This window comes from Spinacia oleracea, chromosome 3 (assembly GCF_020520425.1).
Source record: "Spinacia oleracea cultivar Varoflay chromosome 3, BTI_SOV_V1, whole genome shotgun sequence".
NCBI classification, from domain to species: domain Eukaryota; kingdom Viridiplantae; phylum Streptophyta; class Magnoliopsida; order Caryophyllales; family Amaranthaceae; genus Spinacia; species Spinacia oleracea.
The window spans coordinates 104,011,839-104,026,959 of record NC_079489.1 but is presented as its reverse complement, the minus strand read 5'-3'; the positions used below and the strand labels follow the sequence as shown (position 1 = coordinate 104,026,959).

Sequence of the window (15,121 nt, the reverse complement as noted above, 5' to 3'; positions counted from 1 at the left end):
TAGTCAATTGGGTGTAAACTCACAGGAAATCTAATTACACTTGATTGAATAAAAAGAATCGTCACACCCACGAGGGACGAGGTCACGCATTAGCCTCGTGCTTTTTCGACCCCCTCACAGTGGCGACTCCGCTGGGGATAGTGAAGGAAATACTCGTGCTTGTAGATAATCAAAATAGCCGAAGGGTGAAACGATCCTACCCCGCGTTTATTTCCCCATCAAGTTGGGACGACCTGAAAATCAGCATATTAATGTGAACGGGCAGAACAGCATAACGAATCTCGGCTCCCTCGAGAGTTGGGACTAAGGATACCTTTTTTCGCCGATAGGGGGGTGCATACGCCGCGCATGTTGCCCACTCGGTACTTGTGCAGGTAGTACACCTATCCCGAACCCAATCGCTCGCCCATTAGGTCCCTCTCGCCTGCATGCCCCCTTGGCTTGCACTTGCGGGTTGGCCTCTTGAGCGAAATTCGTCTGTTGAAGACACTACCTCGACCGGGGAATGTGTTGGATCTACGATAGAAGCGGTACCAAGCCAGGCGCAAATAACTACCCATAGAAGCCTATCATAAACTACGTGACATATTTAATTTTCAAATCCATGTTTGTAATGTAGTTATGTGTAGCGAACTATGTGACTATGTTATGATTGTGCATACGAATAATGCTAGACAAATAATCCTAGAAAAACCAACGACCTTAAAAATTACCCAAACATTCATAAACCAATTGGCCAAAGAGTTATACCAAAATACGTGTTCCACAAACCCGAACGATCGCCATAAAAATAAGCGACGCTCGGGATGGCCTGTAACGAATCCCACAAACGCTGCACAACGCGTAAGGACGTTATTAGCACTACAAGAAAAGAGACAATGGGCTATGCTTTTTATCGACGCCGACGAGTAAAAAATCGTCGCCCAAAGTTTAGGCAACGAAAATATTTTCGACACAAGTTCGTCGCCGTAGGTCCGTCGCCCATAGTCGGGGCGACGAAAGTTTGATTTTCGACGCCCCTGCTGAGAATCAAGGGCAATAAATTAAATTTCGTAGCCCATCAATGGGCGACAAAATTATTTTCGTAGCGCAAACTCTTAATAAAGGGCGACGATATTAATTCGTGGCCATAAATATGCGTCGGAAATTATGTTGTAGCCTTAATCTTAGTAATGGGCGACAAGTTTTCTTTTTCGTAGCACATACATATATTAAAGGGCGATGCGTTATTTTTCGTAGTCTTTTATGTGCGTCGATAGTAATATATTTTGTAGCCCATGTTAGGCATCGAAATTGGAATTTCGTTGCCCTTATTTTCTATGCCGATGCAACCTATATTTGTTTTTCTCAAATTATTATTACATGACCACCTGCTTTAAGAAACCTTTATCCACAACACTGCGATATCAAATTGAGAAGAAACAAAATGCTATTTTATATATACAACAAAAGTACTAAGTTTTCACAAACATAAGCGTATCAAGGACAACAAAATATGGCAATACATATCAATCGTATTTTTGATGCCAGAAAAGAGTATGTTCAAAAATATTGTTTTAGAAAATCCAAAATATGGGAAACATGACCATCGTGATTCATATTGATGTCTTTAGTTGTTCATCATTTGCTCCCAACTTCACACCATAGTCCTTCAATGACCTTCAAAAAGAATAACAATCATTTAATATGATAATGTCATATGAAGAAATATAAATAGTTGGCCTATGAAACAAATAATTTGAACCCGACGAAATATGGAATCCAACTCTTGTCAAATAATACTCACATTTTCAACTACCTCAAGAAACTTATTAAGTATTGAGGTTGAAGTTCAAAGTTGTGAAACAATTTAATATCTTTTTCAAAGTTTTTTTGTTCAAACAAATTCAAAGAACCTGATGCAAGGGAGGGAGTAAGAATACCAAATATACCTTTCAAAAGGAGAAACATCTTGATTGCTTCCTTAGGACCATCACTTTTTTTGGCCTCTGGAAGAAGAAATGTAATACCATCATTAAAGACATGTAAACTAGAAGGATATATTAACGAAAAAAGAATCATAGATGCAAGAGGCTCTAAATATGGTCAAATCAAACAAGGAATGAGTTTAATTAAGTAAAATCCAAAATATTTCAAGCATTAACAATACATAATACTTCAATATCTACTATGTAACTAATAAAGTAGGATGCAAGTGCAAATTCACCTAACTGTATAAAAAGCTACGATTTTGGATGTTTACATTCTATGTCATATAATGTTTCAATGTCAAATATATACTAGCTGATGTACTGGTAAGTGATGCAAGATAGAAGAATTAAATGATGATTTTGATAGAAGAATTGAATGATGATTTTATAAAATACCACTATTAGATACATACCTTGATGCTGCCTCTTTTTTAATCATTTCCATCAGTTGCAACATTAAATCCTTTTTCAGTTCTGCCTCTCTTAAAATGCTTTCTTCCCTCAATCTTTTCTCTCTTTCAATGCTTTCTTCTCTCAATTTCTTCTCTCTTTCAAGACTCTGTAGCTTCATGTTCTCCATTTCTTCCTTAAGCATTTGATTGTCAGATTGCAAATTTGGAACTTCTAAGCGAAGTTCCACCTTTTCTTGTTGTAATTGTTGAATTTCATCTCTAACCTCATCAGAATCTGCTGCTCTTGATCTTTTGGGTGGTTTCGGTCCAACACCAAGCCCTTTTATGTATCCGGAGCAATCTTTGAAGACTTTGGGGAAGGCTTCCATGGGTGTTAGATCATCTTTACCATTCTCCTCCACTTCCTTTGTATGCAACTCTTTCAAAGCATTTAAATTCGCTTCAGCGGCAGGGTCAATATTGCCATCCACTCCTCTGATTCACATTTTTTATAACATAATCAATACCAATATCACAAAAAGATAAAAGCAACCAGAGACTACACCCGATTATCTAAGATATAGAATTTTTTTGAAAAACCCTATACATGGACAATAAATAATAACTTGACTCTTTTAAAAGGCTCGCCTACAATTTATATGTAACTGAGATAAACAAGGCACTTGAATAATACGCAACCTCTGCCACAAGATGCCAATATCGGGGCTCTTACATATACAACATATATTAAGTGTTTTTAAAAATTTTCTACCAAACATATATTTTGGAGTACATACCTATGGGTCTTGTCATATAGCTTGACATATATAGGTTCGTCATCTTGATCATGAGGCGTATCATCACCCTCTTGTGTGGGTTGAGTTTGGGATGGTTGAGCATTCAACTACAATTTAAAATACTTTAAAATCACCCAAAATCGAGAAAAACAACCACAACCCAAAACGCCAAAATACATCAGAAAATGAATGAAGGGAGTAAAATTATCAAACAAATTTACTCAAAAAAATAACCAGCATAAGAAATTATTAAAGGAACTTATTTAAACAAATGCAAACAACATCAACTTGCAATTAAAATAATTACGGTTAATTAATTAGTAAAAACAAGAAAGTAACGAAATTCTCAAGTGATAGAAGAACAGGAATTAAATTATAGAGTTATTAGATACCTAGAAAAGTTGGATTTTGAAGGATGAGAGGAGGTCGCTCCTCCTGGATCGCAGATTGCCCCAACTTACAACTTCTAATTTTACCTTACCTCTTAATTTGTTTGATACTGCAAATTAAGAGTAGATCTACCCAAACAAACGGAGAAATTAAGCTTAACTAATTGTTAGTAAAGACTTGGAGATGGAGAGCCCAAGAACAACTTACAAAGACAGTGAAGGTGAGCATTTAGGGTTTTTAGTTTCAAAGAAGGAAAGTAGAGATTAAGAATTTTGAGAGGCAACCTGATATTTTGAGCGGAGAATATTTGGGAAAGTGAAAATTTGGCCCGCGTATGAATTTGGAAAATGAAATAATGACCCGCGTATAAATTTTATGGGCCACAAAAATAGAGTTTCGTAGGCTATTGTGCTAGTATGTGCGACGAAAACACATTTCGTAGTCCAATTTCCAAATATGTGCGACACAGTGCTGTTTTAGTAGCCCAATAAACAATTACGTGCGACGAAAAGATTTCGTGGCCCATTTGAGACATTGTGCCACGAAATTCATTTCTGTTGCCCCTATTTGTTAGAGTTCGACGCCCAAAGTTGTTTTTCTTGTAGTGTAGGCAAGCACGCAAAATCGAAGTCGCATAAACAAAAGTAGACGCAAACAGAAAACGAGAACCAGCCAGGGACGCATTTTCAACGCCCCTGGCTGGGCGCCGAAATTTCTCACGCCCACTGCTGGGCGCTGAAGTTGCTGCCTGGCCTTTTGGTCAGGCACAGCAGCCTCGGTGCCCGCGCATAAAAAATATATACGTAGCAAAAAAAACTTTTCGAAAAAAATTGCTGCGAGGGCGTATGAAAAGGCACTCGATTCTAAAAGCGACTAAAAAATAAAAATAAATAACTCTTTGTGTCGTTGTTAGGCCTCCTACGACGACAATGCTCGGCACCAAAACCGAACATGCTCATAACTATAAATATCACATGGGCAAAGTATTCAAAAAATAATGTTCAAATAGAGTCTTCAAGAAAAATAATGTTCGAATAAAAAAATAAATCCGAGTCTAGACTAGGCTATGCCAAAGTACAATCTAATCCTAAGTCTTAGTTGTCGTATCCATAGAATCGGTCCCAATGCTTGGTGTCGTTCTGCAAGTTAAAAGGTTAAACCATATTGAGTCTCCCCTCCTAACATTTAAATCAATAAGCACCCATATGTAATTGTCATCCCTTGCTAAGAATCCACGGCCTCATTACTCTCTCACCAATAAAAAGAATATACTATAGTATTTGCAAAATGGAAACAGTGACATTCTGGAAATCATCCCCCATAGTCGCACAACCCCAAAGTGAACCTAAGGTGTCAATACCATTGGCAAGAAAAATTAATGGCCTCAAGGCTTATAATCACATTGGGTCACGACTATCATAGTCCTCTCGAGTCACTCACTCCTTGAAATACTATTAAGTACGGACTAAAAGATTTTCCATGAATGCAACATGACCAACCATGAAAATACCCAAATCGGCATACCAATAGGGCTACCATTGGGGTAAAGCAATACACACTAAGAGAGAAGCCGCACTAATGATTCTAGTCTTGCAAAAATAAAAATTCGATCTCCCTAATTAACTACCTTGCCAACATTAAGAAAATGGCGCATGACAAATGAACACCCAAGGGTTAAAATCTAAAGTTTCAACCAACGAAAGTTATGGTCCAATTAGCCTAAGTCTGAGAGTCGCTTGGTCAAGTATTATAGGCTTACGCCATGTCATTATTTTGAGTCTAGGCCACCTCCTTGTATTCATACACGGGTTATAATCAGAAAGATTAATGAAAGTTTGAGTCTAAATCACAACTTCCAATTAAATCCCAGAAACTAGAATCTCAAAAGAAGCAAAAAATTATTTTCGATGTAATTCTTTCGTTAAAATTCAATAAAGTAAAAACAACATTTTGAATCTACGCTATTTGCACATTCTAAGAAACGACTAAACACGCTTGCAAATTAAGACAATTTAAAGGTCCACCCTAGGCCAACAAAAATTAAAGGTCCACTCTAGGCCTACTAAAATTAAAGGTCCACTATAGGCCTACCAAACGAGGCTCATTCAGTCTCGCCTCGTGACTCAAAGACCACAACCATCTACCTTTTAGCCCAAATAAAAAATTTTAAGTTGAGGGGAGAAATCCCGAGCAAAAAGAAAAAATAGAAAGAGAAAAGGGAGAGCAAAAAGAGCGAGCCATGAAATACTTAGCCCGTACCTCCCAAAGTGCGAAATTTACCCAAGTAAACGAAGGAAAAGAATTGAGTCAACCAATCCAAATCATGTCACAAAAACTACAAAAAATTCTACGATGTCTACCCTTTCCAATCCTTATATTCTTAGACGCCTTCGCTCTGGGGCCCCTGTTCAGCTCATTTAGCCCATCCATGTTCTCATTGCCATAGCCCAAGAAACCATTACCTCGACTCTTATTCTTGAACTTGTTGTCAACTGCAAACCACGCACGGCCATTGACACGTGCGTCATACCCCTTATTTCCAAAACCTGCTCTTATACCACCATTAGCATAATGACCATATAACTTGTGTGGATACATCCTGTTGATATACCCTTGAGCCGTCCCCATGCTGCTCATTGGCCTTGGTTGATGTAAACTCGTGACACTAGCACGAAGCTGCAAATTGTGAGCCCTAGCAGATATAATCCTCATGCTTGACCAACACCTATACAAATTCTCCTATCTCATTCAACCCATCTTTCAAGCCGTCTTGAGTCACAAACAAAAAAAAGGAAACAAATGAAAAGTGCAAAAAATAATAATAAAATGTGAATAATAAAAAAGAAACTTTGCAAAAGCGCCTCTAAAGTTAGTCTAGAAAGAAAAATAAAGAAGCATTTAGCGCACCAAAAAATATCCGCCCAGAAGTCATTTATAGCGCCCATAGCTGGGCGCCGAAATCTTTAGAGCCCCAGCCTGGGCGCTTAATCTCTCTGCTTGCTAAAATTTGTCCAGAAGTGCTCGTCATTTTATCCGCACATACACGGAACAATAACGAACACTTGGGGGGGGGGGGGGTACAGCACGTATTCAGATATACGTACCACCAAAAAAAATATACGTTCCACCAAAAAATACGTACTCAAAAAATATAAAACAAATTTTTGGCTTACGGCAAGGCAGCAGATTAAAATAATAATAAACTTCACTTATTCTACCGTTTCAAATAATTTGTTTCCACCACAGAACGTACTTGTTTAAAATCGGCATCCTAAGAAACCATTTTCTAGGCTAAGAACTACGCAAGACCTGATTCCAAATTAAATCTATTTAAGGCGGATACGTAGGCAATACATGATTCGGTCCAACCAATTTGCAAAAATATTAAAGCCTATAGAAAAACAAGAATAAAGAATAGAATTCCCTTATTGAAATTACTTGCAACCCAAGTCGAAAAGAAAAGTCAAAGGAAAAATCCAAGTCATCAAGATGCCAAAATTAATGAGCACACATTGAAAAATAATAAGGGCACGTACCCTTGCCAGAAGGAGCACTCACACTCCTAGGCACTTAGCCAAGACTCAAAAGATCGCTTTGCCTCAATTGAATGGGGGCTAGCGCAAACGTCCATGACCTCTAAAATACTCGACTTGACCCTCCCTAAAGCGAACTAACTCACTTAAAGACCTTCTTTCACCACTAGGCACAGTCATAATCACCAACAAGTAATAAAGGCAGTAAGCTTGCAATAAAGAGGATTGTTCTACGGCGTCGCCCCATCGTTCCTTCGAACTCAGGGCACCCGTCCATGGTAATTCAAATGCTTGAAAATCCCCTTTGAAAAAAAAATAGACATTGTCAATAGGACTTGGCACTTAACCAAGGCTCACCCTACTCAGACATATGACACGGGCATCTAAAATCGAAATCTGAAAGCATCATTTATGGGAAGACATAACAGCAACTGGGGGCTAAAAAGTGAAATGAAAGAGCTAGGGAAAGAACTAAGTATACCTTGACCTTTTGTGCAGACATACACCAAGTAAATCTAAGTCAATTTGAAAACGGTTTATATTCCCGCAATTCTGGAAAAGATGGCCCTAAAAGCCTAAAGCACATGCCAAACGGGCACAAGTATATCTTGACGCCTGCACCCTGGCTTCCAGCAAATCCTTAGACAGCATTCCAAAAATCGTAACAGTATTTTGATTCACTCATGTAATCCTGTACGAACCCTTCTATAAGTCAACTTACTTAGGACACCTCGGACTGTAATCAGTAGGATTCAGATTTTAAATAATTTTCAAATGATTTTGAAAGACCTCTTCGAACATAATAAAATGCCGTTGGTTTAAGCTAAGTATGCATTTATCTCGATGTTGCAAGTGAGTCAAAGGGATTTTTAAATATAATTATTGGTAAAGAAAGACACCTAGCTTTTTCCCAAGGCATACTACAACATGTGACTACCTTGACCATGGCAATATCGAACAATACGACATTTACAAGAGAAGTAGCAAATCACTACTCGAACATACCCCGCACTAAACGAGTCTGGTTCAAACTATTCATGATCCGTCACTACTACAAAAAGTGACAAAGAGATCCCTCAAATAAGACCCCTTATTTAAATATTGGGTCTCTTTGATGGAGGAGACCTCCTATCCCAAAAAACGGGTCTCTTATATCACGTGACCCCATTTATAAAAAAAGAAAAGACCTACTATCATGAAACACGGATCTCTTATATCACGTGGGCCCATTTAAAGAAAAAGAAGGAGACCTTCTGTCACAAAACACGGGTCTCTTTTTTACACATCTCCTTACTTCAATCTCCCTCCCCTGCACGCGAGCAAGCAATCTCTCAGGAAAACCTCTGGTTAATTTCTCTATCCTCCCCAATCTTCGATAATCTTCGACAAGAAAAAAATATATGGAGCTTCAGCAAAAAAAACCCTAAAAACGGCAGACTATTATGCACATGTTGGTGCAGATTTGCGATTGAAAGAAGCAATTTATCGAGAAATTGAAGTACCAATAGAAACTCTACATCGGTCACCTTCTTTCCACGCTCTTAATCCAAGGAATTCCTTGCCATTCTCAAATTTATTTCAAATATCACTGGTATTTCTCTTTCTCCTCAATTTTTGCTGACTTTTTCCGGTTATGTCATAATTTTAAGGCTTTATGGTTACAATTGGACGGTATTATTTGTTGGAGGTGTAGGTTTGTCAATTAGGGCAAAAATCTGTTCATTTTTTCAGAATTTCTAGTTAAGTTGTGATTGTTGTGGATATTTTTAGCTCTAATGTTATATTTGTTGCTGATAGATTTAAGTTTAATGCGTTTTCTGCTTTAGTTTTTTTTGAAAATTAGGGTTTCAGTATGTGTTATTGAGTATTGTTTTCTAATTAGGAAGAATTGGTTGTCATTGTGTGTTTATTGATTCGGGATTTACTGAATTTTGTTAATTTCTTGGGTTAATTATTGTAGATGATTATTTTGATTGGTAATAAGTAGTGGAAGTTATATTATTTGAGTTGCAAACTAAGTGTTTGATGAAATTCCCAAATGATTGTGTGATGAAACCCAAGGGTAACAAGAACTTCTTAAGCAAGCTCATATCCATTATCAATGACGTAGAACTGCGTATGAGAAAGGCTTAGGTGGATAACTGTACTTTGGTTTCTGACTTTCTGCGGAAGAATGTGGTTCTTCCAGGAGTTTAATACGTGTTATGTTTTAGTATTCTTTTGGTATATGTTCTTGTGTTGGACGGAATCTTATGAAGAATATGGAGAAATGTATGTTGATCTCATGAAGTTAATGTCAATATTATCAACTTTGCACTAATACGTATTTCATATTCTACAGCTGTCTCACAGCCGCATTTAGTTGGTATAAAGGAATCTACACAGCCAAGCCCAGACAGGAATACACTGGAGGCTGGTACAGTTGGCAATATAGCTCAAGCAAGGCCTTCTGTTACGGAGGAAAGTGATGTACAGTGGGCTAAAAATGATAAGAGAAGATTACTTCATGCTGTTTATAGCGTTAGAGATTTAGATAAGACTATAAAGTACATTTCCAACTTTAACATCTGCAAATTTCAGATTGCTTATTATGAAGCAGATGACTAATTATTGTGGGGAAAATGTAGATTCTATACGGAGTGCCTTGGCATGAAGGTATTGCGGAAAAGAGACATCCCAGAGGAGAGATTTTCAAATGCCTTTCTTGGTTTTGGACCCGAAGAGTCACATTTTACGGTTGAACTTTCATACAGTAAGCTCTCTGGCTTTAAATCCATCTTTTTTCAATGAACATATAGACCTATCATTTTGTTGACTTCCCTTTGCTACCATATACTTGCTCATTTTTGTTCTGTGCGTAGTGAATCTTAAATAACAAGGTGTTGCAATTAAAACAATGGTTACAGACTATGGAGTTGACAAATATGATATTGGAACTGGTTTTGGTCACTTAATAGCAGAAGGTATTACTAAAAGTTTCATATCCTTAGTGATGTAGCCAAACTTATTACTTCAAACTATATTGCTTTAAATACATACTATTTCCTTTTTTGTTGTTAATCCATTCCTCCACCCCTACAAAGGACACTAACTCACTTTCGATGGTAAAATAAGCATCTGATTTCTTTTATTGTATAGTTACAATACATTTTTCATACTTGAACTTACCTGTGAAGAATTTAAGTTGGTGTCTGAATCTGGAGATCCTCTTGTGTGTTTTACTTCCACTTTAAGTAACTCAGTCATAAATGGGTAAAAGTCCAAGTATCAGACTCGACTATGTTATGAAAAATTCCATTGTTTTTGTTTGAAATGAAGTATCAAGAATCCATGCCATATCTAGTGTTAAGGATCCAACACACCAGTACTTTAGGTGGAAATGAAGAATTCGAGTAACTTAGCCTTCACATTAATGCTAAAAGAAACAGAGTATTTGATTTTTATCCAAACATTTGTGACTGCAATTTATGATTATTTGTAGCCGATCTGTTTGTCCTGGATTGTGTGGTTATTTACAGTTTTCCAATGTCTTGGTTCTAATTTTTTTTCCTCTGATTAACACAGTCCCACAAACATAGTATACCCATCTTGTTGCATTTCATGCTCACTTCTACATGGAGCCAGAGACCTCAGATAGTGGTTCGATGACAATTGGGGCTGCTGGTGGTCGTGGAGGTATCGCTTCAGTAGGCGGGAGAAGTACAAGATCTCCTACTTCTAATTAAATTGTGCGACCTCTTCCTGGCCTGAAAGATAAAGTTAAGAATGTCATGTTTTAAGAACGTTAAGAACGTTACTATTGGGCCTCGGAGCCTCAGAGTTTGGCTACTAAATGGTATGTTGCGTGGTCTGCGTTTGTGTGTATGCGACTTATTGGTATTTGATCACTTCTCTTTCTAGTACTTTGACTACATTGTTTTCTTTCATTTATCTTGTCTGACATCTTGTGAGCTGAATTATGAATTGCTATGAAGATTTGCCACTGTGTTCTTTATTATCGGAAATACACTAGCCTATATTGTGATATATTTAAATTACTTTTTAATTCGTATTAAAGTAGGAGAATTGTTCCACAGGAGAGGTTTTAATCGCGGCGTACGTTGTGTGATGGGCATATATTAACATTATTGTTGGACTCCATGGCCGGCCGACTGTTTTAGTTCTGTAGCACGAGTGAGGGGATTATTCCTACATATGTCTTTTGTTGAGTTTTCTTGGATTTGGGGTTTTAATTTATTGATAGAATTGGGAATCAGATGTCTAGAGGGAAAATGCATAGTTTAGTAACTTATTTATATTTCAGTTTTTTTGTTTTTCTTGGATTTGGGGTTTAAACTTTTAAGTGATAGATAGAATTGGGAATCAAATGTGCAGAGGGAAGATGAATAGTTTAGTAACTGGTTATATTTCTTTTTTTTTGCCGATTTGCCTTCATCCTGTTTATCCTGGCCTTGCAGTTTGCAAACACAAGCCGAAACTTGTTGGGTAATTGTGTAAATGTTCAATTATTATTATCAACTGGCTTGGGTGTAAACTGCAAAACACATGACTGATAAGTGATGTGATCACTTATCTGCTCTTATTGCCTCTTACTAAGTATTACAGTTCTGAATAAATACATGATTTGTGATTCAATTTATTTGCACCTCACAGATAATCAGAGAAGTTAAGGCTTAAACAACACTTAATTAGTGTAATACCAGTTTAAACCAAACTTAATCAGTGTAATACCAGACTTAAACAACACTTAGATTATGCAGTTTGTCCCTTGTTCTCAACTGTCCTGAACAGCAATCCAGGAAATAATTGAATGCTTGGGGATGTTAAAACTGCTCCATACCCACCTAGACCATGCACACTTGGGCATATATTATGGCAGACTTGTGCACCAACACTGTGGTTGCGTTTTTTCACTGTAAAAGGTAGGTTTGAAGAATCTGCTAGTTTCTCTGCGTATCTCTTCATACTTAGTTGCAAGACTGCTTGCTATCTTGTCTTTTGGCAAGCGAGTCGAACATATTACCTGTCATTCCTGTAGCCAAATGACAACTAATTTGTGGAGCTTCTGCAAGATCTTTGGGTATTGTTCAAGTATAATTGTGTTGCCGTAATTCCTGAGTTTTAGCTGATTTTCTTTTGATAGTTGCTGTGTAATTTTGAATTTGAACTTTTCTGTTTATAATAAATTTACCGTCCATGTTCATAAAGGTTTGTCTTTTATTACCGAATTGCAAACATGTACATCTTAAATCTTACACTGTTGTTGTAATTCTACTCCTTAACTGTCATTCTTACTTGGATACAGTAAACTGAAGTATGGAACTTTTAATAGTGCAAGCTACTCGGGGTATTGAAAGCTTCTGAAAAGAGAGTGCTCAGTATTATAAATGTCTTATTTCTGCAATATTATCCCCTGAATCCTGATACGATATTGTTTTAGTAGAAAGATTATGTTATTTGCCGTATTCCATTCTGTGTGAATTAGTGTCTGGTGAATGAACAAGATATCCATGTTTCTCGTTTTAGATGACTTCCTGTGAAATAAATTGTTCTTTGGAAAGTTAACTTTGATATCCACTGATCCTCAATCATCAATTGTTTTGACCACCAACAGTCCAATTATGAACCTCAAAACCAGGCTCTGAAAACTTATAAATGGACATCCAGTTTGTTCTATGAGTTCCGAATGGGGTATGAAGTGATGTTATGTGGGTTTGCTGCTGCAACAGGCCTCTGGTGGTGTTTTTTTTTTTTGTGGATCAGTGGGATTGCAGTCTTGTTAGAATTTCAGTTGGTTGGTGTTGTTGGATGGCTACCTGCTATTTTTTTTGGAGTTTTCTTGGTGCCTTAATGTTGATGCCCTTTAGTTTAGGCAACCAAATAAATTGCCCTTAATATATTGCTGGTTGGTATTCAAAGTTTCATTCAGCTGTTTATATTTTTCTCATCATTCGTGTTATCGTAAATCGGTAAATGAGTCGATTTTCTTAAATTATCCTTTGTTTAACTACTAATTATGCTACTTATTACAGTTTTATGAAGAAACTTATTCATCAGAAAATGAGGATGAGGTTAGAGACATGTGGGTCGAGTATTTGCTCAAGCATGAAGCAGATGAAGAAAACCAAGTTGATGGTATGAAAATAACTCCACGAGTTTTGGTTCTAATTGTTGGTAAAATTGGCATGAATGATTATATTTTGGAATTGATTTTTGTTTTACGTTTTTGGAAATTGCGATGTAAATCTTTGACGTTTATGCAAATTACAATTTATGTAAAGCTTGCGTTTTGAGCATTACTTGTGGGAAATATTTTTTTTGGTAATATATGGATTATGGAATTGTTCTCGAATTATTACAAATTATGTATTATAGCAGGTGTGGTTTTTTGCGTTTGATTCCTGCTGCCCGATATTTATAGAGGTGTAAATGCAGGTGTAATATGTATGTTAATTCTGAATTGTCCTTGCTCGCCTGTATTCTGCTATTATCGATTTTTTTTAAAAAAAAGGGTTGCAAAGAGACCCGTCAGGTGTAATAAAGGCTCTCTAGTTATAATAATAAAAAATTCAAAGAGACCCCATATCTAAGATACGAGGTCTTAATTTGTAAAAAATAATAATAACAAAAATAACAAAGAGACCCCCTATCTTATATATGAGGTCTTAACTGCTTTAATAAATAAAAATAAAAATATTCAAAGAGACCTCCTATCTTACTTTTGGGGTCTGAACATTTTAACAAACAGATCTCACATCTCTAATAAGAGGTCTCTTTCCCTTCTAAAATATTTTCACCAACGTTTACAGAAGAGACCCCCTTTCTTACGTGGAGGTCTCTAACTTTTAACAAACAGACCCCCTCTCGATGAGGGGGTCTCTTTATCAAAGAGACCTGTGAGATAGAGACCCCTTGAAAGTAGATCTCTTAAGCCATTTTGGAAGGGTTTCTTTGCCCTTTTTTGTAGTAGTGCGTGTCACCATGAATGCATAAAAACGTATGCAAAGCATTATAGCACCAAGCCAATCCCGTAGCTACAATTGGGGGCTTGAGAAAAACACTCTAAAAATGCTCGAAATGACGATTTTATCGCAAATTCTCGAGGCTAATGCTATACATATGTCATAGGGGCTCAATCCTAAGCTTTAATCGTGCAAAACGAACCTTAGAATGGCTACAACCCCTCCCAAATTCTAAAGCACTACTTAGAATATATAAAGTCACCCCACTAACAAGGGTAACTAAAAATCGCTAGTCACCAAAACTCCGATCAAACCACTGCACATAACGCTCGCCCTATAAAGCGCCCGTTACACAGTCTACATCGTTCCAAAGCAAAAGCGAAAGAAAAAAAAACAAAAAAAACTGTCAAAGTTCTGCCCAGAAATCATTTTCAACGCCCAGAGCTGGGCGCCGATATCTTTAACGCCCCAGCCTGGGCGCTGAATATCTCTGCTTGCTAAATCTTGCTCTGATATAAAAACAAGAAAGAAACACCTATGAATCCTCGCATCGAACGAAGTAATAAGCCGTGCAAACCCACGCAGAAGGTGCTACACTTATTCGAGCACCTGAACAAGGCATGATGAAATAATCCAATGCAAATGATATCCCAACACCTGGAAGAATGTTCTAAGACACGCCGTTAGGCCACACAAGCCTACGTCGCACCATAAGTTCAACCGTCCCACGGTACAAATCTAAAAGAAGAGTAAGGCATGTTGCACTAATGTAGGCACGACCAAGAGCACGTGTAAAAGAGGCAAAGACTACTTATCGCCCAAATTCAAAATGCAAGCCACACAACTTCTACATTAAGGATTAAAGGTAGCAAAATATTACCTACCACGGAAGGGATAGCTCGCACCTACACGAGCGGAACCCCAAGGCATCTTTCTCGAAAGAACCTACAAAAATCGTACGCCAAAAGGAAGCATCCCAACATGCATACTTGGGAGCTCCAAGCTACGAAACAACCATAGCAAAATAAAAAAAATCTCGAAGCAAATGTTTGAACAATCGAAAGGGCACGATGTTTG

General features: G+C 37.3%; 1 long non-coding RNA gene across 1 annotated transcript; it reads left to right on the top strand.

Moving 5' to 3' along the window:
• Positions 1-8,503: 8,503 nt before the first annotated feature.
• LOC110775023 (uncharacterized) lies at positions 8,504-13,394 on the top strand. The gene is made up of 5 exons (XR_002529638.2): positions 8,504-8,673; positions 9,424-9,628; positions 9,710-9,834; positions 10,647-10,917; positions 13,115-13,394. It is a non-coding gene; the product is annotated as an uncharacterized lncRNA (long non-coding RNA).
• Positions 13,395-15,121: the final 1,727 nt, after the last annotated feature.